General features: G+C 44.9%; 4 pseudogenes; all 4 read right to left on the bottom strand.

Moving 5' to 3' along the window:
• Positions 1 to 1,588: 1,588 nt before the first annotated feature.
• Positions 1,589 to 1,707, bottom strand: LOC142697284 (5S ribosomal RNA; annotated as a pseudogene).
• A 1,295-nt stretch (positions 1,708 to 3,002) lies between these two features.
• Positions 3,003 to 3,121, bottom strand: LOC142702173 (5S ribosomal RNA; annotated as a pseudogene).
• Positions 3,122 to 3,560: 439 nt separating this feature from the next.
• LOC142706866 (5S ribosomal RNA) lies at positions 3,561 to 3,679 on the bottom strand (annotated as a pseudogene).
• An 8,825-nt stretch (positions 3,680 to 12,504) lies between these two features.
• Positions 12,505 to 12,623, bottom strand: LOC142738164 (5S ribosomal RNA; annotated as a pseudogene).
• Positions 12,624 to 14,207: the final 1,584 nt, after the last annotated feature.

Raw genomic sequence — 14,207 nt, 5'->3', positions numbered from 1 at the left:
ATTTCGCCGAGGTCGGTAAGAGACAGACATGTTGAGTGCCATTCTTGGTGACTATTAATTTTACTGGGAATCCCCACTTGTACAATATGCCGTTATCTCTCAGAAGTTTTGTCATCACTGCAAACTCCTTTCGACGTAGCATGGTCGCCGCTGACAAATCCGGGAATAAAGTAATGTCCTTAAAGCGGTCAGTTAGGTCAGGAGAGGTCTTCATTCCTCTAAGAAATTCATCCTTTATATGAAAGAAGTGGATTTGAGCAATTGTATCTCTTGGTAGGTGAGCGGCAATGTGTTTAGGTTTAGGGATTCTGTGAATCCTATCTATGGTGAGATCCAGAGCCGATTTTTGCAGTAAAACGATGCCCATGAGGTCTGTAAGGTATTTCGCTAATAGATCTGGTGTAACCGATTCAGGTAAACCTCTAATGCGGACATTATTTCTTCTGGATCTGTCCTCTAGATCTAAAACCTTGGTAGGCAGACGCATAACTTCTTCCTCCAGTGTGGAGTTCGCATCAATGAGCGAGTTATGAGATTTCACAAATTCTTCCAACTTATGCTCCACATGATCGGTCCGCAAGTCAATAGCCTGTATATCTACTCTTAAGTCTCCAATAACTTGCCGTAAATCTGATTGAATTGAGTCTCTCAATGAGTTTAAAAGACGTTTTATCATATGCTCAGAAACAGGCTGAGATTCCATGTCCTCCTGCATGTCACGTTCTACAGATGCATCCCTAGAAGATGGAGCAGGGGAGGAGGGAGGGAGGGATATTCGGCGGTTCACCACCACTTGTTGAGATGAGGAAGAGGGGAAAAACTCTGTGAGCTTAGCCGGCTTTGCTTTAGTATTTCTTTTAGATGTGCCCCCCATTGTGACAAGGGGAAAATCGCTGTTTGATTCTAAGCTGCAATGTTAATGAAATGTCCTCCACAAAAGACCAGTGTATTACAAGTATTTCCTCAGATATGCTCTTTATCGCTTTTAATTTCTCCAACAGGGTTAATCAGTGACAGGGAAACTGCTGAGCTGTGCCTCACTATCGTTGCTGTACTGTGTTTCTCTATTGCTGCTGTTCCAAGCCCTGCACTTCTTTGCACATGGAGACCTGATTTAAGATGGCCGCTGGGGGAGGGAGTGTCGTTATATCCTCAGGAGACCTAGATCTATATCTTCTCCTCATGGCCAGCACCCCAAGATTCACCCGGATCACTCCTCACTCACCCCGTCAAATTGCCGCTCACTGCAGCAACAGCCGTCCCTGAGCTTCCGCACCATCAGGAGGAGGAGAAGAAGAAGATGGCCACCTCCGGCCTCGACCTCCAAGATGTAAGATGTAAGGGCCGAGCAGTTCACCAGCGCTGGAGCCGTTCCCTGATGCACTGGACTGGTCCCCGAACCGTGCAGCAGTCCACTCCACCGGATAGGGAGCAGGTAGGGAGCCAGTAACAGGCCTATTTGAGCTGGTTTAGGCTTTCACCTCAGGAGCTCGGCAGTTATGCGACTCCTTCCATGTCCAGGCCACGCCCCCCAGTCTATTTTTATTTTTAATCGATTGTGAGACAAAATCTTCACAGCATAACAATAGGTCAATGGCACCACGGATTTCCAGACAGTCTCCCACACTGGTACTAGCGAGGTCTTAAGCCGTGTAACTACTGCGATCTGACGAAAGCAGGCACATTAAGCTTAGAATGGCCATTGACATTAAATGCTTTAATCCATAGTCCTTTTTAATCAATTGTGAAACAAAATCTAAACGACATAATAAAAAGTCAACCGCACCACGGATTCCCAGACAGTCTACCACTCTGGTACTAGAGAGGTCTTAAAGTGTTATTCTTCTGCGATTTGACGAGAAAAGACACATTTAATCTTAGAATGGCCATTACCTTTTAAAGATTTAGTCTATTTTTATTTTTAATCAATTGTGAAACAAAATCTAAACAACAAAGTGTTAGGTCAACAGCACCACAGATTCACAGACAGTCTCCCACACTGGTACTAGCGAGGTCTTAAAGGAACAGTGTCATCACAAATTATTTTTTTATATGTTAAAGATGTTAGTGCTTTATTAAAAACGTTTATATTCATTTGTGTGTTTGTGTTTTACTTTTTCTTATTTTTACACTTTTTCTTCCCTATGGGGGCTGCCATTTTTTGTTCCATTTCTGTGTGTGTCGATTAACGACACATACAGACATGGAATACGGCAGCCACAGTCCCACAGGGACTGCGAACGGCTCCCGTCCCATTGACTGCAGTGTACGGCGTCTGTGTGGGAACTGCGCATGCGCCGCTCCCACACAGTCCTATTCGAAATTGGCGCCGTCCGGCGCCATTTTCCTGTGGACCGGAAGTCGCGGCCGGACAGTAATATTACTACTTCCGGTCGCGGCTTCCGGATTTGTGCACTTGCACCAGCGGCAGCAAACGGAGCGGACGGGCCGGAGGGAGCCGCGGCGGCAGGAGCAGGTAAGAGATTTCAATGTATGTTCGTGTTTGTGTGTGTTTACTACTGTATGTAAACCTACTACACTGTGGGTTAGCTAAAAAAATGGCGACACACAGTGTAGGAGGTTACATCGTTCAAACCCCTCGTTTATCCCGGCACTAGCCAGGATAAAGGAGGGGGGGATGCTGAGAGCTCACTAGAGCGAGGGCTTTTAACCCAATGTTGCAATGCTGCAATTTTGGGAACAGCTCCATCTAGTGACCAAAAATGGGTAGTATTATAAATTAGAAATAATTTATAATATTACATGGACTCGTGCAAAAAAATAAAAAAAATTTGAACAATGTTTAATCACCCACACACTAAATGTTTAATTTTTTTTAAAAAAACATGTTTTTCTGGCAACACATTCCCTTTAAGACGTGTAACTACTTCAATTTGACGAGAGCAGGCACATTCAGCTTAGAATGGCCATTGACATTAGATGCTTTAATCCATAGTCCTTTTTAATCGATTGTGAAACAAAATCTAAACAACATAATAAAAAGTCAACTGCACCACGGATTCCCAGACAGTCTCCCACACTGGTACTAGCGAGACCTTAAGCTGTGTAACTTCTGCGATCTGACGAGAGCAGGAAGATTCAGCTTAGAATGGCCATTCACATTAAAAGCTTTAATCCATAGTCCTTTTTAATCGATTGTGAAACAAAATCTAAACGACATAATAAAAAGTCAACCGAGCCACGGATTCCCAGACAGTCTCCCACACTGGTACTAGCGAGGTCTTAAAGTGTTATTCTTCTGCGATTTGACGAGAAAGGCACAATTCAGCTTAAAATGGGCATTAACTTTTAACGCTTTAGTCTATTTTTATTTTTAATCGATTGTGTAACAAAATCTAAACAGCATAACTATAGGTCAACAGCACCACGGATTCCGAGACAGTCTCCCACACTGGTACTAGCGACGCCTTAAACCATGTAACTTTGGCAATCTGACCAGAGCAGGGACATTCAGCTTAAAATGGCCATTGACATTAAATGCTTTAATCCATAGTCCTTTTTAATCTATTGTGAAACAAAATCTAAACAGCATAACAATAGTTCAACAGCACCACGGATTCCCAAACAGTCTCCCAAACTGGTACTAGCGAGGCCTTAAGCCGTGTAAGTACTGCGATCTGATGAGAGCAGGCACATTATGCTTAGAATGGCCATTGACATTAAATGCTTTAATCTATATATATTTTTACTCGATTGTGAAATAAAATCTAAACAACAAAGCATTAGGTCAACAGCACCATGGATTCCCAGACAGTCTCCCACACTGGTACTAGCGAGGTCTTAAACTGTGTAACTCCAGCAATCTGATGAGAGCAGGCACATTCAGCTTTTAATGGCCATTGAAATTAAATGATTTAATCCATAGTCCTTTTTAATCTATTGTGAAACAAAATCAAAACGACTTAATAAAAAGTCAACCGAACCACAGATTCCCAGAAAGTCTCCCACACTGGTACTCATGGCCGGCCTTAGCTATGTGCGACACGTGCGGTCGCACAGGGCGCCGGACACCATGCTGTAAGGGGGGGCGCCAGTGGGTATGAGCAGAAGAGAGGAGAAATGTTCCTCCCTCTGCACTGCTGCGTGAAGTGAGCGCTGATTGGAGGAGCAGCAGCAGGTGCTTCTGTCTGCTCCACCAATCGGCACAGCCTGTACTGCAGTTTCACACACACTCAGCACCTCACGCAGCTCCTTCTTAGGGTATGTGCACACACACTAATTACGTCCGTAATTGACGGACGTATTTCGGCCGCAAGTCCCGGACCGAACACAGTGCAGGGAGCCGGGCTCCTAGCATCATACTTATGTACGATGCTAGGAGTCCCTGCCTCGCTGCAGGACAACTGTCCCGTACTGTAATCATGTTTTCAGTACAGGACAGTTGTCTTGCAGCGAGGCAGGGACTCCTAGCATCGTACATAAGTATGATGCTAGGAGCCCGGCTCCCTGCACTGTGTTCGGTCCGGGACTTGCGGCCGAATTACGTCCGTCAATTACGGACGTAATTAGTGTGTGTGCACATACCCTTACTGTGCTGCTGCCCCAGTGAAGACTCCTCCACGGAGCTCCAGAGTCAGGTAAGTGCAGCAGCTTTAGCTTTATCTATGTCTATTTATGTGCTGTGTGAGGGAGGGGGAGAGAGGGGGCTTTATGTGATGTGTAACAGGATGTTTTTTTTGTAAAGATCGATTTTGTGGGGGAGGGGAGACTAGGTTATAGGTGATTTGAGTGTGTATTTTTTACAGATCGATTTTGAGGGTGAGGGGAAATTGCCCTAAATGCTATAGGAGTGTGGGGGGATTCTTTATAAATGTATTTTGTGGGGAGGGGGACTTCTGTATAGTTTATTTAGTGGTGTAGGAGCTTATTATGAATCATGGGGGAGGGAAACTTAGCGTTATGTATGGGGAGAAAGGATTCTTTAGGGTACGGCCACACGGAGCGGCCCTCACACTGTCGCAACGTAGCCAACAACCGCTCTGGCACTATGTAGGAGCGGCTGTCCAATACCTCGTTAAGGGGTATTCCAGTTACATTCGCACGCGCACTGCCGCTCCATTCATTCTCTATGGGAGCGCCGGAGATAGCCGAGTGCAGTGTTCAGCTTTTTCCGGCGCTCCCATAGAGAATGAATAGGAGGTAAGTTGTTGTAATTTGCAAAATCGTGCGTCCATAAAGGGTGTATTAATTCATGGCCGCACGTTAACGCGGGTAAACCGTCCCTTTATCTGCAAAATCGTGCGGCCATGAATTAACATACCCTTTATGGCCGCACGATTTTGCAAATTACAACAACTTACCCCCTATTCATTCTCTATGGGAGCGCCGGAAAAAGCAGAACACTGCACTCGGCTATCTCCGGCGCTCCCATAGAGAATGAATGGAGCGGCAGTGCGCATGAGCATGTAACCGGAATACGTGCGGCCACTAACAGGCTGTTTGACAGCCGCACTGAACATGGTGCCGGCGTGGTTGTTAGCTGCATTGCGACCGTGTCAGGGCCACTCTGTGTGGCCTTACCCTTAGGCTGGATTCACACGAGCGTGTGCCTTTTGCGCACGCAAAAAACGTGGCGTTTTGCCTGCGCAAAATGCATTTGACAGCTGCGTGTGTCAGCCCCGTATGATGCGCGGCTGCGTGCTTTTTGCGCAGCCGCCATCATTATGACACTCCATTTGGATGTTTGTAAACAGAAAAGCACGTGGTGCTTTTCTGTTTTCATTCATCCTTTTCACAGCTGTTGCGCGAATCACGCTGTTCGCATGGAGGTGCTTCCGTGTGGCATGCGTGGTTTTCACGCACCCATTGACTTCAATGGGTGCGTGATGCGCAAAAAACCCTCAAAGAACGGACATGTCGTGACTTTTACGCAGCGAACTCACGCAGCGTAAAAATCACACACATGTTTGCACGGCCCTATAGACTAATATAGGTCCGTGCAACGCACATGAAAATCACGCGCGTTGCACGGACGTAATTCCCGTTCGTCTGAATAAGCCCTTAGAGATAATATTTGTGGGGGAGAGCAACTTGATTATAAGGGTAGGAACACACAGGGCGGATACGTAAAACCACACAGTGTATACATCCTGAGAACCGCAGGGAATTTCACCTGAAAAACAGCACCAAATTTTGGTGTCGTTTTTTGGGCGGAAAGACTGCAGAAATAAATTTAAGAAAAAGCTAATACTCCCGGCCGTAGTCCCTCTCTCTCTCTGAGCGTAGCCCCGCCTCCTGCGATGACGCTGTAGTCCATGTGGCCGCTGCAGCCTTTGATTGGCTGCAGCTGTCACATGGGATGCATCGTCATCCCTGGAGGCTGGGCTACGCTCAGAACAGAATACGCATCGCTATGACTACGGCCGGGTGTATTACCCTTTTTTTTTCTCATTAGAGATTAACGATAAGCAAAGTTTTTATCATTGATCTACCCCTTTGTTAACACTGACCAAATATCATTATAATTGGTCAGAAACTGGCGAATCATGATGATAATTGGCTAAACTAAATAGGCCTGTAATGGGGTATATTCAGGCTTAGAGCCTAGGGCAGCGTGAGTTGTAAATATGGCTCTGCTAAAGACGCAGATACTATTCAACACTATAGCAGAGCAGGGAGGTATCTCCCTGCTCTGCGATCTACTAGGCTGGTGGTTCCCAACATGAGGTTCCCATGAGAACCCTCCAGGGGTGCCGCGACACTCCTCTGGACAACTGCCACGGATGTGCTTTCTCTCCTCCTCATAGCGCGAAGTGGATGTGAGGAGGAGGAGGAGATTTTTTTGCAGAACTCCTGTAGATGGCACCCCCGACTAAATGGACAGAGACGTCAGGGGCTTCTCCTGGAGTGGAATCCCCGGTCACAGTGTCGGCAACGCTGAGGACAGGGATTCCGCTTCAGGAGTTAGTTGCCCGATGTCACTGTTCACATATGGACAGAGACATCAAGCACTCCGTCAAGGAGCGGAATCCCCAGCCACAGGGAGCTACAGTGGCGCTATCTACAGGAAGGGAGTGCTACCTACATGGGGGCTGTGTGGCACTACCTACAAGGGTGTGTGTGGCACTACAAGGGATCTGTGTGGCACTACCTACAAGGGGGCTGTGCGGCAAGGGGGGGATTTGTGGCACTACTTACTAGGGATGCACAATGCATCGAAACTTCGATACTGTGCATCCCCAAATGGTTCGAGCCACACAGCTAAGTATAGTAATACATGATGAATGAGAGCGGGGCTGCGGCTGTGTAATACAGCCATTGCCCCGCTCCTGAGTCCTGACAAGAGCGCGCCGCGAGGATGATGCGATGCACTAATGAGCGGCGGCACTGAAGACAGAACATGGCGGCTGCACTGCAAAACACCCCCATGTTCTGTCTTCGGTGTCTGCGCCGCCGTTCATTAGTGCAGCGCCAGCCGCATTACCTCATGCTGACCGCGCACGCACTTCTGTCAGGAGCGGGGCAATGACTGTATTACACAGCCGCAGCCCCGCTCTATAACGGCGGAGATCAGAGAAACCGCTCATCTCCGCCGCTATTCTCCTGAATGCTGCGATCAACGCTGACTGCAGCATTCAGGGGAAAGTGAGGAGGGGGGATTACCCTTGGATCGCGTCACAGGGAATTCCTGTGACGCGATTGAGGGTCATACCATATATGGGCAGACAGCCCAGGGTCCATTGAAGGACCCCAGGGCCGTCTTACCATATTTCCTGTTGTTAGGGCATACTTAGGTATGTCCTAACAACTGCCTGTGTGCTATACAAACACAGGCTAATATACTGGCATATAGCTGATATATGCCAGTATATTAAAGTTTAAAAATAAAGTAAAAACATAAAGTAATGTTAAATTTAAAAAAATACACATACGCCTTTTTTACAATAAGCATTAAAATAAGTCTCAACACATAAAACATACACATTCAGTATTGGCGCGGCCGTAATAACCTGCACAACAATTTTTTTGCGTCATTTATGATGTGTACTCTGTAAAAAAACAATAAAAAAAAGCTTCTTTCACTTATTAATGTGAGGCACGAGGTGTGATGATGAATTTAACCTCCATGTGCCTCAAATTAATAGTAATTAACCCCATCATGTACCTCACACATTAACCCATTATGACTGAGAAACATGATGGGGTTAATTACTATTAATTTGAGGCACGTGGAGGTTAAATTCATCATCACACCCCACGCCTCACATCTGAAAATGGAAGAACTTTTTTTTATTACTGTTGGCAAAGTATCGTTTTGGTATCGAAATTGCAATACTACACAAAGTATCGGTATCGAAGTCCAAATTCAGGTATCGTGACATCCCTACTACCTACAAAGAGGCTGTGTTGCACGACCTACAGGGGGCTGTGTTGCACGACCTACAGGGGGCTGTGTGGCACGACCTACAAGGGGGCTGTGTGGCACGAACTACAAGGGGGCTGTGTGGCACTACTTACAGGGGGCTGTGCAGCAAGGGGGCTGTGTGGCACGACCTACAAGGGGGCTGTGTGGCACGACCTACAAGGGGGCTGTGTGGCACGACCTACAAGGGGGCTGTGTGGCACGACCTACAAGGGGGCTGTGTGGCACGACCTACAAGGGGGCTGTGTGGCACTACCTACAATGGGCTGTGTGGTACTATCTACAGGGGGCATCTGTGAGTGGCAGGCTGATGGTCATTTTACTGTGAGTGGGGACTGATTGTAGTTTTACTGTGAGTGGGGGGCTGATGGTAGTTTTACTGTGAGTGGGGGGCTGATGGTAGTTTTACTGTGAGTGGGGGGCTAATGGTAGTTTTACTCTGAGTGGGGGACTAATGGTCGTTTTACTGTGAGTGGACGGGCTTATGGTCATTTTAGGGTATGTTCACACGGCAGCGTCTGTTACGGCTGAAATTACGGAGCTGTTTTCAGGAGAAAACGGCTCCGGAATTTCAGACGTAATGGCATGTGCAGGCGCTTTTCGCTGCGTCCATTACGGATGTAATTGGAGCTGTTTTTCCATGGAGTCAAGGGAAAACGTCTCCAATTACGTCTCAAGAAGTGACAGGCTTTTCTTTGACGCGGGCGTCTCTTTTACGCTCCATCTTTTGACAGCGGCGCATAAAAAAATGACCGTCGGCACAGAATATCGTAAGACCCATTCAAATGAATGGGCAGATGTTTGCCGACGCTTTTGAGCCGCATTTTCGGACGTAATTACGTCCGTAAATAGTGTGTGTGAACCCAGCCTTACTGTGGGTGGAGGGGCTGATGGTCATTTTACTGTGAGTCCCCCACAGGTGGTTTCCACCTCTGACCTCCAATTGAAATTAATAGTAGGAAGAAAATAGCTGTGGCGCTCGTTTGGAGCTTTTTTTGCTGCGTCTTTTGCATTCGCTTCAACGGCTTAAAAAAAAAAACGCTAAAAAAAACCCATCAAATAACGCTGTCAATTCAAAAGCAGATTTTTTCTGCCTTACAAAAAACGCTGTGTGAACATACCCTAAGAATGTAGTGCTTATTTTTATCTATTTTCTGTCTTTCTCTAAACAATTTTTGGTAGGGGGACCCTGAGGAAATTTTTTTTTCCAGGGGTGGCTCAAGTCCGAAAAGGTTGGGAAACTCTGTAGCAGGCTACAGCGGCGCCTGCAGCCTATGAGGCGCAGGGACAGGATACCTGCGCAGTCGGCGTGATGACATCTCTGGATCAAGCCGGCCTACGCAAGGATCCTGTCAGGTGGAGGTGGGGGGCAGTATGGTACTGTCTACAAGGGGGAGGTGGGGGCTGTATGTCACTTTCTACAATGGGGAGGTGGGTGCTGTATGACACTGTTTACAAGGCGGCGGTGGGGGGCACTGTGTACAAGAGGGAGGTGGGGCTGTATGACACTACAAGGGGCAGATGGGGGGCTGTATGGCACTACAAGGGGCAGATGGGGGGGCTGTATGGCACTACAAGGGGCAGATGGGGGCTGTATGACACTACAAGGGGCAGATGGGGGCTGTATGACACTACAAGGGGCAGATGGGGGCTGTATGGCACTGTCTACAAGGAGGAGGTGGGGGATTATGGCACTGTCTACAGGGAGGCTGTACAGCACAATCTACAGGGGGCACTTTCTACTAGGGGGGCTGTGGGTGCATTATACTCTGTGGAGGACATCATACTGTGTAGGGGCACTACAGGGGGCAATATAATGTGTGTGGCACTTAGGGGGCATAACACTGTGTGGGCACAATTAGAGGACAAAATACTGTGTCCTTGAAGGCGTTATAATATATTACATTATTAAATATTATTATTATACTGTGTGTGGGGCACTAAAGGGGCATTACACTGTGTGGGGGCACTATATAGGGCATTATACTGTGGGGAGGAATTATGCTTTTTTATGGGGCATTTTTTATAATGGCGTGGGGCGCCGAAAAATAATTTCGCACGGGGCGCCATCTACCCTAAGGCCGGCCCTGCTGGTACTAGCGAGGTCTTAAAGTGTTATTCTTCTGCGATTTGACGAGAAAAGGCACATTTCAGCTTAGAATGGCCATTAACATTTAAAGCTTTAGTCTATTTTTATTTTTAATCGATTGTGAAACAAAATTTAAACAGCATAACAATAGGTCAACAACACCCACGGATTCCCAGCCAGTCTCTCACACTGGTACTTGTGAGGCCTTAAGCCGTGTAACTCCTGCTATCTGCTGAGAACAGGCACATTCAGCTTAGAATGGCCATTGACAGTAAATGCTTTAATACATAGTACTTTTTAATCGATTGTAAAACAAAATCTAAACGACATAATAAAAAGTCAACCGCACCACGGATTCCCAGACGGTTTCCCACACTGGTACTAGCGATGTCTTAAAGTGTTATTCTTCTGCGATTTGACGAGAAAAGGCACATTTCAGCTTAGAATGGCCATTAACTTTTAAAGCTTTAGTCTATTTTTAATCGATTGTGAAACAAAATCTAAACAGCATACCAATAGGTCAACAGCACCACGAATTCCCAGACAGTCTCCCACACTCGCACTAGCAAGGCCTTAAGCCATGCGACTACTGCGATCTGATGAGAGCAGGCACATTCAGCTTAGAATTGCCATTGACATTAAATGCTTTAATCCATAGTCCTTTTTAATCGATTGTGAAACAAAATCTAAACAACAAAGCGTTAGGTCAACAGCACCACGGATTACCAGACTTTCTCCCACACTAGTACTAGCGAGGTCTTAAAGTGTTATTCTTCTGCAATTTGACGAGAAAAGGCACATGTCAACTTAGAATGGCTATTAACTTTAAAAGCTTTAGTCTATTTTTATTTTTAATCGATTGTGAAATCTAAACAACATAACAATAGTTCAACAGCTCCACGGATTCCCAGAGAGTCTCCCACACTGGTACTAGCAAGGCCTTAAGCTGTGTAACTACAGCGATGTGACAAGAACAAGCACAATCTGCTTAGAATGGCCATAGACATTAAATCCTTTAATCCATAGTACTTTTTAATCGATTGTGAAACAAAATCTAAACTACATCTAAACTACGTTATCTAAACGACATAATAAAAAGTCAACCGCACCACAGATTCCCAGACAGTCTCCCACACTGGTACTAGCGAGGTCTTAATGTGTTATTCTTCTGCGATTTGACGAGAAAAGGCACATTTCAGCTTAGAATGGCCATTAACTTTTAAAGCTTTAGTCTATTTTTATTTTTAATCGATTGTGAAACAAAATCTAAACAGCATAACAATAGGTCAACAACACCCACGGATTCACAGACAGTCTCTCACACTGGTACTAGCGAGGCCTTAAGCCGTGTAACTCCTGCTATCTGCCGAGAAAAGACACATTCAGCTTAGAATGGCCATTGACATTAAACGCTTTAATCCATAGTACTTTTTAATCGATTGTAAATCAAAATCTAAACGACATAATAAAACGTCAACCGCACCACGGATTCCCAGACGGTTTCCCACACTGGTACTAGCGAGGTCTTAAAGTGTTATTCTTCTGCGATTTGACGAGAAAAGGCACATTTCAGCTTAGAATGGCCATTAACTTTTAAAGCTTTAGTCTATTTTTATTTTTAATCTATTGTGAAACAAAATCTAAACGACATAATAAAAAGTCAACCGCACCACGGATTCGCAGACAGTCTCCCACACTGGTACTAGCGAGGTCTTAAAGTGTTATTCTTCTGCAATTTGACGAGAAAATGCACATTTCAGCTTAGAATGGCCATTGACTTTTTAAGCTTTAGTCTATTTTTATTTTTAATCGATTGTGAAACAAAATCTAAATAGCATAACAATAGGTCCACAGCACCACGTATTCACAGACAGTCTCCCACACTGGTACTAGCGAGGTCTTAAAGTGTTATTCTTCTGCAATTTGACGAGAAAATGCACATTTCAGCTTAGAATGGCCATTGACTTTTTAAGCTTTAGTCTATTTTTATTTTTAATCGATTGTGAAACAAAATCTAAACAGCATAACAACAGGTCATTAGCACCATGGATTCCCAGGCAGTCTCCCACACTGGTACTAGCATGGCCTTAAGCTGTGTAACTTCTGTGAGCTGATGAGAGCAGGCACATCCAGCTTAGAATGGCCATTGACATTAAATGCTTTAATCCATAGTCCTTTTTAATCGATTGTGAAACAAAATCTAAACGACAAAGTCAACCGCACCACGGATTCCCAGACAGTCTCCCACACTGGTACTAGCGAGGTCTTAATGTGTTATTCTTCTGCGATTTGACGAGAAAAGGCACATTTCAGCTTAGAATGGCCATTAACTTTTAAAGCTTTAGTCTATTTTTATTTTTAAGCGATTGTGAAACAAAATCTAAATAGCATAACAATAGGTCCAAAGCACCCCGGATTCCCAGACAGTTTCCCACACTGGTACTAGCGAGGCCTTAAGCTGTGCAACTTCTGTGATCTGATGAGAGCAGGCACATTCAGCTTAGAATGGCCATTAACATTAAAGACTTTAATCCATAGTCCTTTTTAATCGATTGTGAAAAAGAAAATCTAAATGACTTAATAAGAAGTCAACTACACCACAGCTTCCCAGACAGTCGCCCACACTGGTACTAGCAAGGTCTTTAACTGTGTAACTTCTGTGAGCTGATGAGAGCAGGCACATTCATCTTAGAATGGCCATTGACATAAAATGCTTTAATCCATAGTACCTTTTAATCGATTGTGAAACAAAATCGAAATGACAATAAAAAGGCAACCGCACCATGGATTCCCAGACAGTCTCCCACACTGGTACTAGCGAGGTCTTAAAGTGTTATTCTTCTGCAATTTGACGAGAAAAGGCACATTTCAGCTTAGAATGGCCATTAACTTTTAAAGCTTTAGTCTATTTTTATTTTTAATCGATTGTGAAACAAAATCTAAACGACATAATAAAAAGTCAACCACACCATGGCTTCCCAGACAGTCTCCCACACTGATACTAGCAAGGCCTTAAGCTGTGTAACTACTGCGATCTGACGAGAGGAGGCACATTCAGCTTAGAATGACCACTGACGTTAAATGCTTTTATCCATAGTACTTTTTAATCGATTGTGAAACAAAATCTAAACGACATAATAAAAAGTCAACCGCACCACGGATTCCCAGACGGTCTCCCACACTGGTACTAGCAAGGACTTAAGGTGCGTAACTACTGCGATCTAATAAGAGCAGGCACATTCAGCTTAGATTGGCCATTAACATTAATTGCTTTAATCCATAGTACTTTTTAATCGATTGTGAAAATAAATCTAAATGACATAATAAAAAGTCAACCGCACCACGGATTCCCAGACAGTCTCCCACACTGGTACTAGCGAGGTCTTAAAGTGTTATTCTTCTGCAATTTGACGAGAAAAGGCACATTTCAGCTTAGAATGGCCATTGACTTTTTAAGCTTTAGTCTATTTTTATTTTTAATCGATTGTGAAACAAAATCTAAACAGCATAACAATAGGTCATTAGCACCACGAATTCCCAGACAATCTCCCACACTGGTACTAGCGAGGCCTTAAACTGTGCAACTTCTGCGATCTCATGAGAGCAAGCACATTCAGCTTAGAATGTCCATTGACATTAAATACTTTAATCCATAGTACTTTTTAATCGATTGTGAAACAAAATCTAAACGACATAATAAAAAGTCAACCGCACCACAGAATCCCGGACGGTTTC

Source organism: Rhinoderma darwinii, chromosome 1, assembly GCF_050947455.1.
Source record: "Rhinoderma darwinii isolate aRhiDar2 chromosome 1, aRhiDar2.hap1, whole genome shotgun sequence".
In the NCBI taxonomy this organism is placed as follows: Eukaryota; Metazoa; Chordata; class Amphibia; order Anura; family Rhinodermatidae; genus Rhinoderma; species Rhinoderma darwinii.
Note: the sequence above shows the minus strand (reverse complement) of the source record. Positions and strands in the feature narration are given on the sequence as shown.